Below are 22,769 nucleotides of genomic sequence, written 5' to 3' on the forward strand. Positions count from 1 at the left end.
AGTTCAAGGGAAAAAATATTTATTTATTATTTCAAAAATCTTTTTCATGTACTGGTGATTGCTGGCATTGTCTTTCATCTGATCGAGAGAGCCAAATAGTCAAACACATACCTACGTGCGTGCAAATACATACACACACACACACACACACACACACACACACACACATGCAGGATGTAAATAGACACCTTTAATTTTCAAACTTTTTAATCTAAGCGTCTTAATATGTTTTCAGCGGTGTAGAATTTACAATGTAATTATTCTTTTTCATTCCAGGTGCCATTATATTAAACATTTGCGAAGAGTAACCATGCCACGCACAAAAAATTCAGCACAACTGTCAGATTTTCAAAGAGGTCGTATTGTTGGGCAATCTGAGGCTGGTCTTAGCCAGCGAAAAATTGTCGAAAATCTTCAAATTCCTCTTGCTACTGTTAATAGAATTATAGTGCAATTCAAAAGCCAAGGAAAAGAATCAACAGACTCTCGTCCCGGCCGACCTGGGCCCTCGGAAAGGAAACTTCGCTGTTTGAATAGAATTGTGGAAAACGAACCCCGTTCGAAGGCTTCTGACATTGCAAAACAGCTAGAAGTTAGTCCAAGAACGTGTGTTACATATCTGAATAAGCTTGGGTATTATGGACGGGCAGCTAGAAGAAAACCTCTTCTTGAACCAATTAATATCAAATAAAAAATTATGAAAATTAAAGTTGTCTATTTACTTCCTGCATGTTTGTGTGTATCCTGTTTTTGTACTTTTTTACGATTCGTATATTTGATCGATAAATGATAATGATGGCAATCACCAGCATATGAAATAAATAAGTGAAGAAATATATTTGCCCTAAACTGCCTAGAACGTCGATAAAACAAGCTAATAAATGATAGTAAGGAGACTTATAACGAAATATTTCTCCTAAAAGTAGGTAGTAGTTTTATGGTAGTTCATCGAATTCGATGATAGCCATTTCGTTCAGTTGTAGATTCTTTTATAATTACGTCTGTAAAAACTTTATTGCCTTCACAGTGTTTACTGTTTTACAAAATTAAATGAGAAAACTGGACAAAACAGAGAACACAGTTGAAACAATTAAAAAGAAAAAAGAAAAACCCAAACCATTCGCCACCTTAGGTTGAACAGTTGGGGGCGCTGGGAAACCTCACTCAGCGCTGTCGAAGGTTATGGATAGGCTGATGCATTGGAACAGTCAAGCGCCCTCAAGTGCCTTACCAGTTACCTCTGCAAGGCGAGTTGCCAGTGAAGACAGGAATCTCGCAATTAGGGGTCCGACCACACCAAACGTCTCGAATGCCACAGAATGGAAGCTGTAGTTGGCCGATAGATCGTGGTATTGCAGGGTTTTGTTCCACTCCGCCGCAGAAATTGAGAAGAAGCAAAGGAGTCGCTAACTGTGACATCCCAGACAAGGCATCTGCCTTGCGACCAGGGACACAGGGTGAGACCGTCTGGTCTCTTCCCATCACATCTGGACAACCCAGATGGTTCCAAGATTGAGGAGATGTTTGCGCGGACCAAGCTTCTCTTGAGTTTCAGTTTCAACTGCGTATGACGCGCGAAGCGACCAGCATTCAGGCGACAAGAAAGGCCATAGAGGCCTGTGGAGTCGAGGAGCCTTCCACAACGACAGATCAAAACCGTGCATACGTCAGCTCCCACTCTGAGGCCAATGGAGACACGAAGTTCGTCCAAGCTGATTAGGCCACCAACATTAGCCACAGAGATTGCATCTATCCAGTTGCTTGAGTATTTTGGCGGCATCTTAAAAACTGGTCCGACTGGATGAAGAGAGAGTCGAAGGTGGCTTCCGAAATTATGTTGTCCCACGCTCTCTGACTCCGACAGTCTACCATCTTCTTAGGAGCAGACAAGTCTAATTCCCTCCAGTGTTGGAGAGCTTCATCCAACTCTCTGTTGGAACTGGTCCATGTTGGAGAGGAGACGATGTTGCTCACCAGGGTGGAGCAGGCGTGGATGGAAAACGAAGCAGTATAGGTGCAGGAGTGGCTGTGTGGTAAGTAGCTTGCTTACAAACTACATGGTTCTGGGTTCATTCCCACTGCGTGGCACCTTGGGCAAGTATCTTCTACTATAGCCTCGGGCCGACCAAAGCCTTGTGAGTGGATTTGGTAGATGGAAACTAAAAGAAGCCCGTTGTATATATGTATGTGTGTGTGTGTGTCTGTGTTTGTCCCCCCAACATCGCTTGACAACCGATGCTGGTGTGTTTACGTCCCTGTAACCTAGCGGTTCGGCAAAAGTGACCAATAGAATAAGTACTTGGCTTCCAAAGAATAAGTGCTGGGGTCGATTCGCTCGACTAAAGGCAGTGCTCCAGCATGGCCGCAGTCAAATGACTGAAACAAGTAAAAGAGGAGAGAGAGGGACGAACACTTACGAAGATCAAGGCCTCCAAATCGCTTGGCCAATGCAGCCTGATCCCAGGATGTTAGAGAGAGTCTGACATTGACTAAGCATTCGAGTCTCTCAAAGATTAAGTTGTCGAAGCGTTGGAGGCACGATGGGAATCAGTAAGATGAGCTGACTCTGTGCAAATATAGAGAGATAAATTCCTTAGTATGAAAAAACCTCGATAGGGTTCGATAGTTTCAATATTTTTCAGCAGTTGCTCAAGAGCAGCCACTTTCGACTGGACGTTAACCGTGTTAATATGCATCGAGTCACATACCCCTGAATATCGTTTCTGTGGTATAAGTTGATAGGTATATTACTTTGAAGTGGCGTACTTCAATTACAACATCTGCAACCCTACACATTAATAGCACGTGAATGAAATATAGATCTTGCTTTCACTTTATTCCTATATTAACTGCCATCATTCCTGTTTTTTTCTTTTTGTTTAGTTTTGTTGAGTTGTTTGCCTTTTTTTAACCTCATTCCTTTCCTATTTTACTTTCACTTTGATAGCACCTTAAAATAAGATCTAACATCTCATCTTATTATAAGTTTTCCGTTATCCATGATCGGCTCTTGGATTTCGCTGAAACATGCAGGAGTGGGGCAAAATGGGTAAATAGGACAAGATGGATAAGTGGTGTAAAATGAGTCATTTCCGATTTTTTGCTTTTCTTTTTCCTACTTGTCTAAAATTGCTACACTGCAAGTATTGCATCGTCATTTTCTACTATTGCATCACCTTTATTAGTAAAAGTTGGTTGGCATAGCTGTTGTTGTTGAAATAGTTTGAAACAGCTGATAGGTACTTTGTTTTCAAGAAATTTTCCCATTGAGCTGATGATTGATAACTGAAGACTGGTGATGTAGTTTACGTTAAAGAAAAAACTGCTTTCCACTCTCCTGCAAGACATGAACTACACACAGTGAACACATTACGGACCTTGGGACCTTTATCATCCAGTGTTTCACCCGATTGTAATTGAGGTTACCAATATAATATTTTAATAATACTCGGTGTTTAACAATAATAATACTTTTCTCTGTTGGATTCCAAATCTATTTATCCCACACTCATGACTAATTTGATAATTTTCAATTTTCAAAACCTGGCGTCTAAAGCGGGGCAAAATGAGTAATGACTAATTTCAATTTCTTCTTTTTAACAGCATGGTGCGTGAATATATCAGGAAGAAAGCCATTCCAGCAGATCATGAAGAAGCTATAGAGAATATTTCATGCTGAGTTTTTAGATTTAGTCGGGTTTCCTTAATTTCATATCATGTACCATTTTTTCAAGATGCTCTTTCATTTTACCTAGGTATTTAAAATTTTTCTTGCATTTCTGATCTTTCTGATGTTTAAGGAATGTATATTGACGTGTATGAGTCCTTTTTCAAACGTAATTATGGAAAACTGAAGCGACAAATTTACCATACTCTGACTTACTCATTTTGCCCCAATTAAATTTGTCTTTAGGGGTACGCTAAGGTCTGAGAGGTTTAGATTGGAAGATGGGGGCTAGACATATAAATCATTTTTCTCTATGAGCCGAGACCATCTTAAAAGTATTATAGCCATCACCATCATCATCACCACTACCACCACCACCACTACCACCACCACCACCCCAACAAAACAACACAATGGTTCCTATAGTATTTATTTTGGCATTCTTTCGGGTTAGCATATGATCATTAGATCCGTGGGGTTCTTGTCCAACTGTCTCTAGTTAAGACTTCAACTCACAGTCATATAGATATGCAGAGAAAATTCCCCGAGAAAACGAAGGGAAAACCTGCACAGACATTTAATTAGATTCGAATTTCCTTTTGGGACTGGAAAAAAACTGGAAATTTGCACCTAATGCCTTGTCTCTGTAGAAGTTTCATTCGCAAGATTTCGTGTATGAAAGAAGAAATATGAGATTTGCTAAAATTCAATCGAAGTAGTGAGGCATAATTTTTAAAAAATAAATAATGAAGACCCAAAAATGTGAATAAACTGAAGATATTGTGTTTTTATAAGTATTTCTATTAAATCTAAATGAAGCTGTCTGTTACTATAGCAACGAAGTTGTCAACAGAAGTTCATGGGAGATAACTCTTTCATCTTACGAAACACCACCGTACTTTGGCTCAACTTTAGTACCAGTGTACTCTGTTTTATAATTTGGAAGTCGCAATTTTTCATCTTTTACTTGTTTCAGTCATTGGACTGCGGCCATGCTGGGGCACCACCTTGAAGGGTTTTAGTTGAATAGATCGACCACGGTACTTAATTCTTAAAATCTGGTACTTATTCTATCAGCCTCTTTCGCCGAACGGCTAAGTTACGTGAACGTAAACAAACCAACACCGGTTGTCAAGCTGTGGTGAGGAACAAACACAAGCACACACACACACGACCCGCCTCTTTTCAGTTTCCGTGTACCAATTCTATTCACAAAGCTTTGGCCGACTCGAGGTTCGAGTAGAAGACAGTTGCTGAAAGTGCCACGCAGTAGGAGTGAACCCGAAATCATGCGGTTGGGAATCAAACTTCTTACCACACAGCTACGCTGATATATTACATATTCATGCTGCATTTCGGAACATCTCAAGAAAGGGGGAAGAGGCATCATCATCATCATCGTTTAATGTCATTGTTGGTTAAAATTATTTACCAGGCGATCTATGGGGTACATGAATTGTAGAGGAGCGCATCTCAACTTCATTTGTGTTAAAAAGCGATGTGGCATCTTTCTTCCGCGATGTTTCACAGAATTTTTTTTACACGTGCAGATGGAGATTTAAGTTAAATCTGCAAAAGTATAGTTTCTGCCTTTAAAAACACCAATGCTATCTGTTGGGCGCCTTGAGAAAAGAAAAAAGAAAAAGGTATACATTAATAATTTACTATAGGCGCAAGAGTGGCTGTGTAGTAAGTAGCTGGCTTACCAACCACATGGTTCTGGGTTCAGTCACACTGCGTGGCATCTTGGGCAAGTGTCTTCTACTATAGCCTCGGGCTGACCAAAGCCTTGTGAGTGGATTAGGTACATACAGGAAATCAAGTTTAACAAAGAATACTAAAACCAAGTGTCTTTAAAACGTTACCGACAAAAGAATAAAAATACTTTCAGATTGTTTGAAGTATCGTGTCAGCAAAATGGCCCGCCAAGCCTACTGTGAATAATAGAATAATATAAATGCGTACCGTTGTCTTATGAATCTTTACTTATGGGTTATTGTTGTTGGTAGTGGTGGTGGCGGTAACTATGTTGTTGATGGTAGTGGTGGCTACTGTACAGATGTTTATGGCGGTGGTGACAGTGGTAGTGGCGGCAGCACAGTATGGAGTGTACGGACTGCACAGGGTTACCCACTTTATATACACACATTTGTTGTAGTCGAAGTCGTGGACAATTTGGTTACAGCACTTTAGGGCTCTGGGTGGTGGTGCGATAGACTAACCCACTCCCCTGAAATTGCTGGCTTTGTGCCAAAAATTTTAATCAATTGTTACCGCACCGGACAAAATGCATAGCGGCATTTCTTTCGACTTAGCGTTCTGAGTTCAAATGCCGCCGGGGTGGACTTCGACTTTCATCCTTTCAAGGTCGATAAAATAAGTACCAGTTGAGCTGGGGTCGATGTAATCAACTTACCTTCTCCGCGAAATTGCTGGCTTGGGCCAAAATTTGAAAGTAATATAGGAGGCTGCAAAATAATTAATAGCAATCTCACTAACAAAAAAATGGGGTGGGGTGGGGTGGGGTGGGGTGGGGTGGAGATAAATTTTATCAAGAAAAATCAAGTATTACGCTTGCAGTTTATATTACGAATGATTGCGGACGATATTAGTAATTATTTCTGGTAATATTGTATATTATCTCCCTTGCATCATGAAATTTTGATTTCGTGAGTTGCAAGTAAGTCATGTCTGACTCGAAGTCATTCCAGCAGCTCAGCAAAACTATAATCGAAAGCATTCTAGCTTTAGCCTTTGGGTCGTTGTTGTTTAGTCACAGTTCAACCATGGTCGAGTAAGCTCATGATCAAAGGCACATCAGCTATAGCCATACCTATTCTGTTGAGAGTCTAGGACTATTAATTATAATTTAACCTTGAATTCAAAGAGTTTGATTTTGGGGAAGATCTGAATGCGAAATCTAGCTTGTCGAGTGACGTCATCAGCATCAGCAAGCCAAAAAGAAATTATGGTAGTTAGTGTCGACATATTTAAGGTATGGAATTATCCATATCTCTAACTTTTCTTCATTCCCAGATAAATTAATGCTTTTGCTGGTACTTTTTGGTTATTTCACCCCCATTAAAAAATTGGGTTATCTCCCCAAGTTCTATGAGGAATATCGGTACGTTTGGTTATCTCCCTCATCTTAAAAAAATTGTTTAACCTTCAATAAAACAAAAAAAAAGTGAAAAGATGAAACATCTTGAATCTCTTTACTCTTTTACTTGTGTCAGTCATTTGACTGTGGCCATGCTGGAGCACCGCCTGTAGTCGAGCAAATCGACTCCGGGAATTATTCTTTGTAAGCCTAGTACTTATTCTATCGGTAACTTTTGCCGAACCGCTAAGTTACAGGGAAGTAAACACAACAGCATCGGTTGTCAAGCAATGTTGGGGGGACAAACACAGACACACAAACATATACACACACACACACACACACACACATATATATATATATATAGCAAATAAGCACAATAGTTGGTTCACCAACTTTAGGACATCAAAATGTTAACTTATTTATTTACTAAAATGATAATTATAACATACATACATATAGCATATTATTATCTGCATATAAAATAAGAATACAAGAATACAAGAATTATTAAAAAAACATGAATATAAATTAAAATCACTTACAGCTGTTTCAGCCCATAGATAAAAGCATCTCATTCTGCCTATATTAGTCAAGTGTATTGAGGTAATAGGCAGTTGAAAATGAGGTACTTATATATATCTCTAGGCCTCGTCAGAGATTATAAGGTACAATCATAAAAATATATAGACTTACGGCTATTTTTAGCTGAAGAAGTCAGAACGAAAATTCTCACAAAGCTGGAAAGGATCCAGGCTATAACTCTCCATAAACTGACAGAAGAGTGCCATATAGGATTAAAAGCAAGGCACAACACGAATGAAATTCAACGAAAAGATTGCTTACAGATAAAACCAGTGTGGAAGAGTCGGATGGCAGATAAAGTGTTTCACAAAAAACACGATATACAACAGGAGATAAACCCAAATATGGCATGCGGTGGTAGGCACCTGAGAAAAGAGTGTCCGTTCAAAAAAAACCAAAGTGTTTTCGTTGTGGGAACAAAGGACACATTAAATCATACTGCAGAACTATGGCGAAAACTTTGATCAAGCGAGACAAAATAGTTTGTCATCAGAGAAAAAGTTTGTACAACGAACAGAAAATTTGTAAAGTCCGTGTGATGTGAGGTGACGAGAATGGCTCTCTTGTACCACATCACACGACCGATACGACAAAGAGAAATTAATAGAACTCATGTATGTGCTAGAGGGAAAAGGAGACGATCGCGAAGAATGATTAAGAGAAGATTTATTGATATGTTAACGTGTGTTTGTGTGTGCGTCACGTATACAGAATAATAGACAGGCCGTCATGAGAACAAAATGTATGTGTGTGTGTAAGCATAGATGTATGCGCGTGTTAAGAACATATAAGGATGGCAATGAAGAAGAGACAGTGAAAGAGTCTGTAGCCATCAAAGTGAGAAATAAGTTCATAGACACAAGAAAGATAAGAATACCAGCTCGTAGTCAATAGTACACTGTAGTTGAAACACTGCATCAAGAAGTCGCGGTCACGATGCTGAGACGGTCACAAGTACATGTCGAACGTGAAGTTGTGGCAGTGATGCTGCTGCCTAGGTCACTTGTACAGGAGTTCATACAGGCTGTAGATTCGCTGTTTGTCCGCGGTGAAGTAATTCACGAGCAGAAAAGTGCTGGTACCTGGGTGAATTACTTGCTGAACTGTGTACGTATAGAGATGATGTTGACGACGTTAAGGACATGATGGTGGCGACGAAGAAGGGAGGCTGCCATAAAAGTTGTTGGATGAAGTTGGTAAGTCTCAACATAGCTGCTGTGGTGGTGATGTTGTCGCTGGAACTGGCTATGTCTTTGTGGTCAGTGGCTAGACTTTAAAAGGTCTGGAACCAAAGACTCCTGAACGAGAAGCTGGGTTTTTATAAAGAGCTGTAGGCATCTAATATTATTTACACTTCAAAGAAATTGAACAGATGCAACTGATCGTCGTGAGTACATAACCTGCGTGTCATATTCTTGACAAAAGAGATCATGGTACAGCATTTTCCTATTTCTTTATTACCCACAAGGGGCTAAACACAGAGGGGACAAACAAGGACAGACATAGGTATTAAGTCGATTACATCGACCCCAGTGCGTAACTGGTACTTAATTTATCGACCCCGAAAGGATGAAAGGCAAAGTCGACCTCGGCGGAATTTGAACTCACAGCGTAACGACAGACGAAATACGGCTACGCATTTCGCCCGGTGTGCTAACGTTTCTGCCAGCTCGCCGCCTTCTGGTACAGCATTTTCCTTCATAGCGAAGAAGGTGAGAGTGTAGCACCACCTTCCACCACCGCTACCAACATCCTGCCAACTGCAATCACAGCAGCGACAGTTACACCAATAACAACCTTGACGAAAATAACAAAAGCTGCAACAATTACTACAAAGGTGTCACCAAAACAACATTAGAAAAGAAGTTACGACAAACAGTAGAAGCAATGTGAAATACAGCAATAATAGCAGAAGCCACAAATGAAACAATCACTCCGTATAAAACAGCAATGCACACATTCTCACACCCACATGTACTCATACTCACACATAATTCAATGAAGATATATAAAGAAAGCCAACACAAGACTACTAAGCGATATAACAGAACGATGATTAAAACCGATAGGTCACCTGGTAGTCCGGCTACCAGAACAACGGCATTCTAAAACAGCTTTCAAACGGCTACCACCAGAAGGAAAGAGAGAGCGGGGGGAGACCGAAAAGTACATTGTTCAGCACATTCATAACCGACATGAGAGAGAACAATATCACACCCGGATGCAGATAAAACCGGAGCCAATAGAAACCAGTGCTGTCAACTTACTGGCCAATGAGCCCAAGAGCGCATGAGAAGCTAATTGTGAGCTTGTGTCTGAAGATTCCCAACAGGGATGAAACGGGTCAGTCATGAAGAACTGCAGCAGTAATTTCTCCACCCGCTCTCTTTTCCTTTCTTTCTTTCTTTCTTTCTTTCTTTCTTTCTTTATTTATTTATTTATTTATTTATTCCTTCCTTTCTTCCCCCCTCTCTCTCATATGTATGTGTGTGTAAAAGATAGAGGTGGAAATAGCACAGAAGTAAGTCTAAGAAAGTTCAATTTAAGAGGGAATTTCAAAGGGGGAAGTTCATAATATATTCACAGTAGGAGACCAGTGCTTTGTTTAATCCCTTATTTGAGCAAAAGCTGCTTTTGTTTTTGGCTAGTGATTCGTCCTCATCATTAGAGTTGGTGGTGGAGTATTCAGCCAATCTGAGTTTTCGGCAGAATTCTGTAGTATCGTTTTCAGTTTGAATTTCAGTTTGAATCTCAAAGTTTGGTCTTTGTGGGTGTAAACTTCAGTCCCTTTACTTAGAACTTCTATTTGGGTGTCAATTAATTGTTTTTTTGAAAGGTTAATTACCTTTAGTAGGGGTGGGGATGCAACGTGTGACCTGGTATTTCTGTCTTTGTGCTAAAAAAAAGGAATGTAACTTTGAGTGTAGTTGATATTTGTTGTCGGTCTGTTTTGAGTGGGTCTGTAGGGCCGTTTTTGATGGTGAGTGTGCTGAGAGCGGGGTCTGCTGTAGTTGCTATGTGTTGCAGTCTTGTTGGGGTTCTGAGGGGTCTTGGTAGTTTGAGTGGGTCTCTTCCAATGGCCGTTGTGCTTATGCTGTAGTGACTGTGGTTCCGGTGGGGGTACTTGTTGCAGTTATAGTTTATTAGGGGGCCTGATGTAGCCTTCAGTAATCCGAGTGTACCTCTTCCAAAGTTTAGAGTGCTTGTGTTATAAGGTTGGTTTTTGTTATTTCTGGATTTGGATTTATGCGAGGAAATTTGGGGAATATTTGTGTTGTTGTGTTTGGGGTGGTTTTACTTTGGTTGTAGTTGAGTGTATTTGATTTGGGTTGCGGGGTATTGTGTTTGTGGGTTAGGTGTGTTGTGTATGACGGTCTGATTGTTTCTGTAGGGTTTCGTGTTTTGTTCTGTTTTTTGATGATAGGGTTGTCTGTGGTGAGTATTTTTTAAAATTCTTCTTCGTATTTAAGGAACCATATCTCGTATATTCCCATGTTCACAGTCCAGTTTCCAGAGTTTTAGGAAGTGTTGTAAGTTGGTTCCCCCATATTTTTTGGTACATTCTTCTATTTGTTGATCGATATCTTTTGTTGTGACGCTTAATTTTAAGAGTTCAATTTCCAAGTCTATTCTATTGAGAGACATTTGTTCCCGTAGTTTTATTTGTTGTTCTGGCTCATTAGTCATGGGTTTTATTTGAAATTTTCGGGGCAAGATTAGTGAGGTGGACTTTAGCTATTTCTCATAGATTCCAGTTTTTCACCATGTTCCAAAATGTAAATTTTCCCTTGTTCTTAAAAGTTTTTCCAAACATGTCGTTGTTTTCGCTCTTGGTATCGAGGGTAGGGTTGAGTATCTTCTCGAGTTTTTCTGATAGAGTTTTCCATTTATGTTTTGCAGTTCTTTTAGGATTCCTTAATTTACATTTGAGTCTTGATTTTTGGTATTCGGTGCCATTTTCCGGATTTGTATAGTTTATAATAGTTGAAAAAAGATTAGAGATCTATACAAATAAAATTTTTATATATAAAAGATGGAGGTGGAAATAGCACAGAAGTAAGTCTAAGACATTTCAATTTAAGAGGGAATTTAATAAATATATATGTAACCGCATATATAGACATACATATTCACATACATATAAATAATACTTTGACATAAACGTAGGTCTTTCTTCATTGTGTGTCGCATAAGGCAACAAACTTCCTCCGGCATGATCTTTGCTTACATACATACATACAGAGAGACATACATACATACATACATACATACATACATACATACATACATACATACATACATACATACATACATACATACATACATACGTGCATACATATATACATACATACATCAAAACTTCTATCAAGTACAAACATAACAGGCCGTATATGTAGAGGGAAAAAAACATGTCCTGCTGATGTGAATATCTCTTCAAAAAATCAAAAAGAAAGAGGATAACTACAGACAATTTCAAAAACCCCAGCTTTTATACCCAGATTATAAGTTCACATTTATACCAATATTTGGTATTATTATTATTATTATTATTATTATTATTATTATTATTATTATTATTACCACTGTGCTCTCTCTCCCTAGTGTACAGCTTCCTATCTTGGATATGTGAGCATGCGCACAACATCCAAACATCCAAATACTACAAGGATTTCAGTATTCTTTTCATAAACTAGGGGCTGGCTACTGACATTAAGCTTAAGGGTTATATAATGTACAAGTACAAAGAAAGAATTAAAGAAAAAGGACTGATTATATTAAATGTTATTGATAATATCGAGTAGAAATAAGGGGTATTGCAGTTCCGCAGTGCCTATACACGAGCTGCCACTGGCTGGGACTAAAGCTGGCTTCGGTGGGGCCCTGATCAATTTGGATCAATCAAAAGCATTCGTAAGGGTCGAGCATCGCTACCTGGAAACCGTCCTTAAAGTGGCCGGTTTCGGACCCGTTTTCAGAGGCTGGATCGTTGCAATGCACAGCGGTACCTACTCAGTGGTCAAGGTAAATGGCCATCTATCGGAACCGTTTAGCATCACACGCTCGGTCCGTCAGGGCTGCCCGTTGTCAACTCTTCTGTATGTGCTGGCTTTCGAGCTGCGGAAGTTCGAACAAGTGAGGGGCATCCCTTTCGAACTGAGATTAGGAAGAGCCGTGTCTACATACACGGACGACACCACCATCATGGTGTCGGACACCTCCAAAGTGGAGGCGGTCGGCTCCCTTCTAGAAGTATATAAGTCGGTTGCAGAGGCTAAAATCAATGCCGAGAAGTCGGAGGGATTGCAACTGGGTACCTGGAGAGACTGATCGATGCCGTCAGACGGCGTCATCGGATGCTGGACTGACGGACCAGTTAAACTTCTCGGGGTCTGGTTTGGTCCCAACCTCCAAGTGAATAAAAACTGGGACAAGGTGACGAATAGGATGGCCGGTCCTACCCAGAAATAGGCCAAGAGGAAAATGTCCTTGAAAGGCCAGGCAGAGGTGACGAATGCCTACATCGCCGCCATTATCATTTATCGTCTGACCGTCGTGCCTTGCCCCAGTTATTGCTTGATCAAGCTGGAGCGTCTCTTGTTCAAGTTCTTGTGGAAGGGACACGTTCCAATGGTCAGGCGGTCAACCTGCTGTCAACTCTCTCTGAGTGGTGGCGTAGGTATGCCGTGGCTTTTGATGCGCAGACATGTGCTCAGGTTTCGCCACCTGCAACGATTTCTTGAAGGTGAACACGTATGGGCTCCGTTTGTGAGGCATGTGCTTCCGCAACTCGTCTCTTTGATGGAGCTGTAGTCCTGGACGAAGGATAGACCAAGACTGGGCGCCTGGCACCCAGAATGTCGCCAGGCGCTCACTGTCCTCTACCAGTCGGGCAATTGGATCGGTGGATGTTCCACTTTAGCTATTTATAGAGGATTAGTGGTGGGGAAGGGCGACAACGTCCTAGGGGAGACTCTGAGCGTTGACGAAGCTGAAATGACTAGTCTGTTCCGGAGGACTTTCCGGTCGGGGACTATTATGGATAATTTCCAGATGTCTTTAGCTTGGCAGTGCTACTGGGGGGGGGGCGCTACCGGTTCGAGATAAACTCTACAGTCATGGATGTGCTGTCAGACGGACTTGTCCGAGTTGCACGCAACTCGTTCAGTGTCCTGTAATTGCTGACTTGTGGAGTTATGTCGAGCAGCTGCTGCCGCGTGTGGGACAGATCTGTCTGTTGTCTGAGTCCATAGTGATGATTGCCCTGTCGCCCCCCTTTAATCGGGCAGTTTTCCTTTGCTTGGTTGCTGTGACGAAAGATGTTGCCTGGTAGACGAGGCTGGAAGGAATGAGGACAGAGACATTCCTCTTCGGTAAAGCCCTCATGGACTTTTCCAAGTTTCACTTGAAAAGGAAAGTGAGGGTGGTGAGGGAGGTGCTGTCCTTGAGTGAATTTATGAAGAAGTGGGTGAAAGTTGCGAAAATGACAAGAGTGGGCGGTGTCACTCCTCTCAGTGTAGAGCTGTGAGTCAGAAGAAAGAAGTTGGAAAAGGGTCCTCCTGCATCAGGAGGATCCATATCACAAATTTCTTTTTACATATTGTTGTATATTATGTATACTTAACTTCTTGTAATGTATACTGAGTATACGTCTTACTTTTATCTTTTTATTTCTATTTATCATTCCATTATATGTAAATCCCCACACTTTATATCTGTTTTTGTGTTATCCCCCTCAACCTTAGCCCTGGTGGCAAATAAAAGAAATCAACTACTACCACCACCACCACCATCACCACCACCACTACTACTACTACTACTACTACTACTACTACTAACACTACTGCTGCTGCTGCTGCTACTACCACCACTACCACCACCACCACCACCACTACTACTACTACTACTAAGGCGGCGAGCTGGCAGAAATGTTAGCACGCCAGGCGAAATGCTGAGCGGTATTTCGTCTGCCGTTACGTTCTGAGTTCAAATTCCGCCGAGGTCGACTTTGCCTTTCATCCTTTCGGGGTCGATAAATTAAGTACCAGTTATGCACTGGGTCGATGTAATCGACTTAATCCGTGTGTCTGTCCTTGTTTGTCCCCTCTGTGCTTAGCCCCTTGTGGGTAATAAAGAAATAGGTATTTCGTCTGCCGTTACGTTCTGAGTTCAAATTCCACCGAGGTCGACTTTACCTTTCATCCTTTTGGGGTCGATTAAATAAGTACCAGTTGAACACTGGAGTCGATGTAATCGACTCATCCCCTCCCCGCAAATTGCTGCCCTTGTGGCAAAATTTGAAACCATTATTATTATTATTATTATTATTATTCAATAGCTTTATTTTTATAATGTGCTTTCACTTCTCTACCAAGCGCAGCCCTGTGTGCCTTGGGAATGTGCTTTGGTTTGGTTTGATGCTCTTATGGTTACTGTATTGAAAGTGTTTTGCTTAGGATGTGTGCAGTGCCAAGTAGTGCACTTTTCTGTATGGTATATAGTAGTGCAATTTTCTGTATGTTATCTTTATTATTATTATTGTTGTTGTCATCCTCCTCATCTTCCTCTACCTCCTCCTCCTCCTCATCATCATCATCATCATCATCATTACCATCATCATCATCATCATCATCATCATCATCATCATCATCATCATCATCATCGTCATCATCATCATCATCATTATTTAATCCTGATGTAAATGCCTCTCATGAGACTTAATCCACCCAATCATTCACAGACATGTTCACAGATTAGATACACATACACAAACACACACACCCGGTGCAGTCCGAGAGATTTTCCGAAGGGAGGGCACAAGGTCAGAAGGGAATACAATTCCAGAAGAATGGGATGTAATAACATTATCTAGAAGGGCACGCTTCTTCCCTTGAGGTGAGGAAGTGCCCCTCAACCCACTCTTTGGGTCCGCCCCTGCACACACACATACACACCCCACACATACACACACATGCACGCACGCATACACGCACAGACACATGAAGAAAGAAATATAAAAAAAAGAGTACGAAGGGAATTATTACAAGAAAAACATTTTAAAATTTTTCTTATAGCTTTTAATCTAATCACCATAGGTAAACTGCATGGAAAATTACAGTCAGGTGTACTTCTACACAACACTATATCCACCCTTTAGTAACCTGATCTGGGTTGAACTGAGAAAATTTGTTCAGTGAAATAGGAGAGAAGTTTATCTTTTTTATAAAAACCTTCAAAGTGTCATAAGTTCAAATTATGCATGCATACATACATACATTACTTAAATAATGAGTATGTGTGTATATGCATATATGCTTAGCTATATATATATATATATATATATATATATATATATATATATGTACAGATGTGTGTGTGTTTATAATATATATATATATGTAGATAGATAGATAGACAGACAAACAGACAGATAGATAGATAGGTAAGAATGTTGGTAGGTAGGGAGATGTGCATATATATATATATATATATGCATAGTTTTATATATATATATATATATATACAATGTATATATGTATATGTATGTATGCACACATATGCACAGATGCATAAACATACACACAAGCATACATACATACACACATACATACATACATACATACATACATACATACATACATACATACATACATACATATAATTAACTAAAAACACGACTATGTGCATGTTTGGTATATTTTATCAAGCTTATTTTCATATTACATTATTGGTCTTTTAAACTTTAGTTTGGAACAATAACGCTCCTTAATCTAGTCATCTGGTGCTGCAAAAATTACAACATCATTTTCAAAATAAAATTGTCTTGATAGCAATTCACCATGCAAAGTTTCAAAGGGTCTTGAGAATAATTGAATAATTGATAAAATCATCAGCGTCGGATCAAAAATTATGTAATAATAATGTTTAATGATATGATGATGTATTTAAACGTTGCGCATATGTGTGTTTAGTTTATGTTTGTTTTTGCATCTGTAAAGCTTCCAAAACTATTCTTACTTTTTGTATAATTCTGTATTTACATGTAGTGCTGTCAGCTAGTGCTATTCTAGAATAGCCAATTTTGTTTTGTATACTGAATTATAAGGAGTTACAATGGCTTCTTTTAAATGCGTGTTCAACTGACGAAAAAGTGTCGGACTCATGTGGCTAGCTGATATTACAGTTTGAGTCATGAAGTTTGTAACTTTTATGCATGCATTGAAATTTGTAGATTGCATTGACTGTCTGAAGAATGTCCTGTGGTTTGCTAGTTAGTGGGAGTTTTTGGGGTTTTTTTTCATGTTAATAAGGATATTTTTTATTCTGGTGCTGTAGCACATTTTAACATAAGCAATATATTCTATGAGTTTATGTTTAAATGTGCTACAGGTTATAATAATAATAATAATAATAATAAACATTGTGTACAGTGCTCAGGTGCACTACAACTCATCGAAAGTGTATATATAATCAGGTGTAGTTTCGACGGATTTCGGAAAGCATGAGGGCCTTAAAGGATGCAGTGTCATGGCAGTCAACAACTGACGCAGGCAGTTTATTCCATGCTTCAGCAACTCTGAGTGTGAAGAAATGTTTCCGAAAGTCATGGGAGCTGTGTTGTTTTCTGACTTTGTAGGCATGTCCACGTGTGTTAGACACATGGAGATCAAAAAGGTGTTCAGTGTTGTTATTGGTGAGGTGGTTGACAACTTTGTGGGCATTTACCAAGTCCGTCGCCAGACGCCGGAGCTTCAGTGAATCCATGCCCAGGGAAACAAGGCGCTCAGAATATGGTAGGTGTCTGATGGAGGGTATGCGTTTGGTTGCACGTCTCTGAACAGATTCCCGGAGGTCAATGTTCTGAGCAAGATAGGGGTTCCAAACTGATGATGTGAATTCCAAGTGTGGTCGTACCATAGCTGTATACAGTTTTAAATAGATGGCTGGAGAGCGGCTAACAAAAGTCTTGCTGAGTGATGCCAATTATGTTCTGAATTATAAGACTGTTAATAAGATCTCCATCCATTTTATAACCTGAGTACATTTGGTTTTTATAGTTTATTTATTTGAGTGATTTGTGCATTTTTAATATGTGTTGCGTCTGTTGTATCTGTGTCGGTGAATTTGTATTTATATTGTTGTATGACCTGTTGTAGCTGGGGAACGTTTTCATGGGGAAAGCACTTTTGAATCTGCTGAGTAACCCTGTGTGTATTTGGAGATCCAAGGATGGCAAACTCAAGAGCTGACCCAGGCGGCATGCACTCTAGCTACCCCACTGTTCCTACATGTAACCAGGCTATCTCCACCACATGTGTTGGTGGCATATTCATGATGAAGTTACAAATGAACTGATAAACTAAAAGATCTTGAAAATCACTCTACTCTATCTTTATATTTAAAAGAGGCGCATGGTTTAATGAGTAGAGGTGTCGGGCTCATGATCATAGATTGTGGTATCGATTCCTGGACTTTTTGAGCAAAATCAACACCACTCTATCCCAGCCTTCGCTACACTTTAACAGCTACGACCAAATTTATATAATTAATTCCTTACTACAGCAGCTGACAGCACAATACTGCCACGTCACATTGAAACCATCACCACTTTACTACAGCCACAGCATTCTATGCCATGCAATAAAATTCACAATCACATTAGTGCAGAATACTGGCAGAATCATTAAAGCGTTGGACTTGGACAAAACGCTTACGGTGTTACAGCCTTATGCCTTCTTAGGTCAAATCCTACTGAAGTCTGCTTTATCTACCATCCTTCCAAGGTTACCTGCCAGTCAAGTACAGATGTCAATTGAACATCTCTATAAAGCATTCATGGTGTGAAATGAAATTGTAATAGAGAACTAAGGTAACCACTACTCCACCACTACACTGCTATTACATCACTACAGCACTGCCACCCTCAACACAATCACTTCTACATAATTAGTTACAGTCACATTACTACAGTTACCATTACACTGTATAGTCACACCTATACGAACTACTACTGCTGTTTTCTCCAAGCAAGAAGATTTAATATCAACACTTATAAACCATTGAATTGCACACCAGGTCCTGCTGGTTTCATACTGCACCATTACTATAAACAACACTTCAACCACTGGCAATTATTCACTTGAACACTATGATTCCCTGACAATTATTCACTTGAACACTATGATTCCCTGACAATTATTCACTTGAACACTATGATTCCCTGACAAACAAAAGTATTTCCTCTGCTTTGGCGATTTTCAAGGAAAGCTTATTTTGCATGGGTGATGTTCTAATGTTGCTTCTGGACAATAATCCTATCTTTATTTCAAGTAAGTTGAATAGTAATTCCTTAAAGATTTAAAAAACTATTTTTGATGTCATTATTGAATTCTTAGACCTTTTTTTTTTTTTTTAAATATACAGATGAAAACATTGTCTCTTTCCCTTTGTCTGCCTCTGTCCTTTACTTTCTTTGTCCACGTCTTTTTCTTTCTTTCTCAAACTTATCCTTACATCTGTTCATTAAACATGCAGGTATGATAGCCCAGAAGGGAGTCTCTAAGTAGTCATTCGACATACTAGAAAAAGCAACTAAATCTCACTGAAATCCAACACTATCGTCCTTTAAAATGGAAGAACACGTTGGATAATATAATCTCAGAGGCATATGTGAAAAAAAAAAGAAAGAGGGATGGCTATGGCTGGAATACTACAACCATCATAGAACTGCCTGATCATAGCTGACATGAGGTGAAACAACAACAGCAACACTTACAATCATTCAGGTACATTGTTAACTCCCTGGTAGGTTATCAACACCTAATGTGTAATCAATTCGGTTCTCATGCACTTTACTTTCGCACCATCGCCCATATATTATTACATGGCAACATACTTACCCTATTATAACGTACCACCTAAAGCAAAGCAGAAGTCAGTGGGTAGCAACAAAGATTTAAAATGGAGCATTTTATCACATTGCACTTGGCAATTGAATTTAATATCAACACTTATAAACCATTGAATTGCACACCAGGTCCTGCACCATTATTATTTTGACTTTTCACATCTCTACCTCTTTCATGCATAAAGATAGGAGTCCAGACAAAGCCCCACAAGGATGAACCCTACCTCAGACAAAATCCCTTGGGACAAAACTCCTGGAACAAAATCCCCTAAGTTAAAGTGTGAAAATAGGACAAAATCTCCCGAGTTATAATTTTTCTGTTTTTGAATTTTAATAACAATTTAATAACATTAAAATTAGAAGAAAATATATAATTTAGGTAATTTATTACTGAAGTAATCAATGAAAAATATTATAATCTTTCTTTGTATTGGTTCACTCCATGTGATCATTGATTTGTCTACCTGGGTATCATAATTACCCTTGTATAGCTAAGAAAAAAATAAAACTAGCATTGTAATGGGAGGCCAATAATGCAAACAAACTGCTAAGGAAAGAATGCAGCCAGGTAAGGATAAAGAAAAACACTGACATGTCACAAAGGAGAATCAACAATATTTAAAGAACCTATGTCTGAACTAAGTGAATGAGAGGAAGACCGTGGAGGAATTTCTGAATGGCGTAGGGCACAGCATCTGGTTGTAGCAAGATGAACTTTAAATGAACCTCAACATTCAATGATGTTGTCGTAAAACGACCATACGTAAAGGAGTTGGTGACAGAAATGTCTCCTTTTAAACGCTTCATGGTCGTCCCACAAAAGAAGAAGCCAAATACATGGTATAAAGAATAAGTGCCAAAAAGAAATAAGAAAGACAACACAACTGTTCTACTGTTTGAGAGAAGAAAGACTTTTATTTACAGATGTGTACAACAGGATAAAGTATGGGTGCTAGCAGAGTGTAGTGTCTGAGTGCATGCACATGTGTGTCTGTTTGTCTATTGTAAGTATAACAACGGTGCATGCAACAAGTGTTTGTGTCTGTGTGCACACACATGTGTGGCTGTGTGTCTGTTGTAAGTATAACAAGGGTGCATGCAACAAGTGTTTGTGTCTGTGTGTTCGAGTGTGCGACAGAAGTACAAACAAAGTGTATGCATGTGAGACAGAATACAATACAGAGCATAGAATGAGTCTCTCAGGATATTTCAGACAAGACAGAGTTAATTTACCAGTTCATAGTAAGGTTACACAATAGTTGTAGTCCTGTAAAAGAAGTTGAGGTCACAAGGCAGTACCAGTTGCTACACGTGCAGAAGTTGTGGTAATTATGCTGTGCCGGGTTACTTGATACAGGAATTCTCGCAGCTAGACTGGAGCTGTTAACCTTAGTGAATATCACAACAGCATAGAAGTTAAACCTGAGTGAGTTGCTGTGTACATATTGGTGTTGCTGGAGATGAAAGTAATGGAGATGGAGACGACGTGAAGTTGAAGGACAACGATGGTGATGGCAACGGCAGAGAAAGGCATTATCGTGATGAAAGCGACAGGGGTGAAGAAAGGCATCATTGAGTTGCTGTATGTTGTCTGGTCACGGTTGAAGCAGGAACTGGCTGAGTCGCTGGAACATGGTTGAGTCGCTCTACGGTCAGAGGTTAGTCCTTAGAAGGATGATGAAGATACCCATGCTGGTGACATGTAAAAAGCACTGTCTGAACATGGCTGATGCTAGCGCCACCTGACTAGCGTCCATATCTGTGACACGTAAAAGCACCAACCGATCATGGCCATTTGCCAGCCTCCTCTGGCCCCTGTGCCGGTGGCACGTAAAAAGCACCCACTACACTCACAGAGTGGTTGGTGTTAGGAAGGGCTTCCAGCTGTAGAAACACTGCCAGATCAGACTGGAGCCTGGTGCAGCCTCCTGGCTTCCCAGATCCCAGTCGAACCGTCCAACCCATGCTAGAATGGAAAACGGACATTAAACGATGATGATGATGATACATATATATATATATATATATATGATGGGCCTTTTCTGCTTCCGTCTATCAAATCCGTTCACAAGGCTTTGGTTGGCTCGAGGCTATAGTAGAAGACACTTGTCCAAGGTGCCACGCAGTGAGACTGAACCCGGAACCATGTGGTTGGCAAGTAAGCTTCTTACCACACAGCCACTCCTGCACCTATGGGATATATTGATACAGTAGCGCCTGAGGGATATATTGATGCAGTAGAGCGTAAATCTTTGCCAACCGATGTGAGACCTCAACGACAGGTGGAGTGACTCACCTGTTGGAGTGCAATGCTGCCATATCACTATCATTTACACACACTCTAAAACTGGAGCCACCTACCCTAGAAAGTGATACCACAAAAGGAAAAAGAGTCAGATGTTTAAGTGAAGGTGAGTGGCTCAATCAAAAATTAAAATGAAGTTGAAAAGGATATATTTAATTGGATCGGATCAGTATATTGCTGTAGTCCCCTCTCTGGGGCCCGAAGACTATGCAGACTTATACAACAGACACTAAAATTCACCCTCCCCCAACAAAGTTTCCCAGGATGGGCTGCACCCTAACTACACTACTGTATTACTAGTACTTATTTTATTGAATTTAAATAAAATACAAAGTCGACTTCAGTGAAATTTGAACTCAGAATATAAAGGACTGAAACTAAATTATATAAAGAATGGCATCTCTGAATCTGCAATATTTACTGACCTAGGATTTACAGCATATAGAGTCCTTCTGAATGAACATGTTTTCGACCTGTTAGAAATAGCAGCCAATTTCTAATAGGTCACACCCTATCATCTAAAAACAGAAGACACATTTGATAATGTGGTCTTATGTGTGTGCTATGTAGGACCACATAATTTTTTTTAAGATGGGAGAACTAAGATTGGAATGTCATTGACCAAGTTTAAGGAGATAAATGATGAAGCTGAACTCAGCAAGATTTGATCACAGAATGTTAATAAAAGAAACACATAAACTAAATATCAGAAAATACTTCAACATCCTGCTAACAACATGACCCTTTAGAGAATTTCATAAACTTTACATTGGCGTTAGACTATTCATTTGTTTATTTATTTTTATGGGACATATATAATTAATAGACCTGATGCATATTTGATTGATCAGCCCTTGGGGATACGAGACACAAAATTCACACTTCCAGTAATAGACATTTATAAAGTATCAAAATCCAAAACATGCTTCATAGAAATTGGGAGCTCGTTTTGTTAAGAATAAGCAATAGTAGAATAATGTGCCTACAAAGAAAAAATATATATATACCCGGTTTTATGTCAAAACAAAAGTCCGCTGATATGCTGAGTCACTGCATTATCTATGTTGAAAAATAGATAATTAGACAAATGCAACAAAATGGTTAACACACAGAAGGCAACTTGAAGCTAGCTGCTATCTACAGTAAACAGAGTGTCAGCCGATAGAGTTGATAAGGTTTCATCAGCAGAGACCTAATTGTCGATGAT

The sequence above is a fragment of the Octopus sinensis genome, linkage group LG2, assembly GCF_006345805.1.
Source record: "Octopus sinensis linkage group LG2, ASM634580v1, whole genome shotgun sequence".
NCBI classification, from domain to species: Eukaryota; Metazoa; Mollusca; class Cephalopoda; order Octopoda; family Octopodidae; genus Octopus; species Octopus sinensis.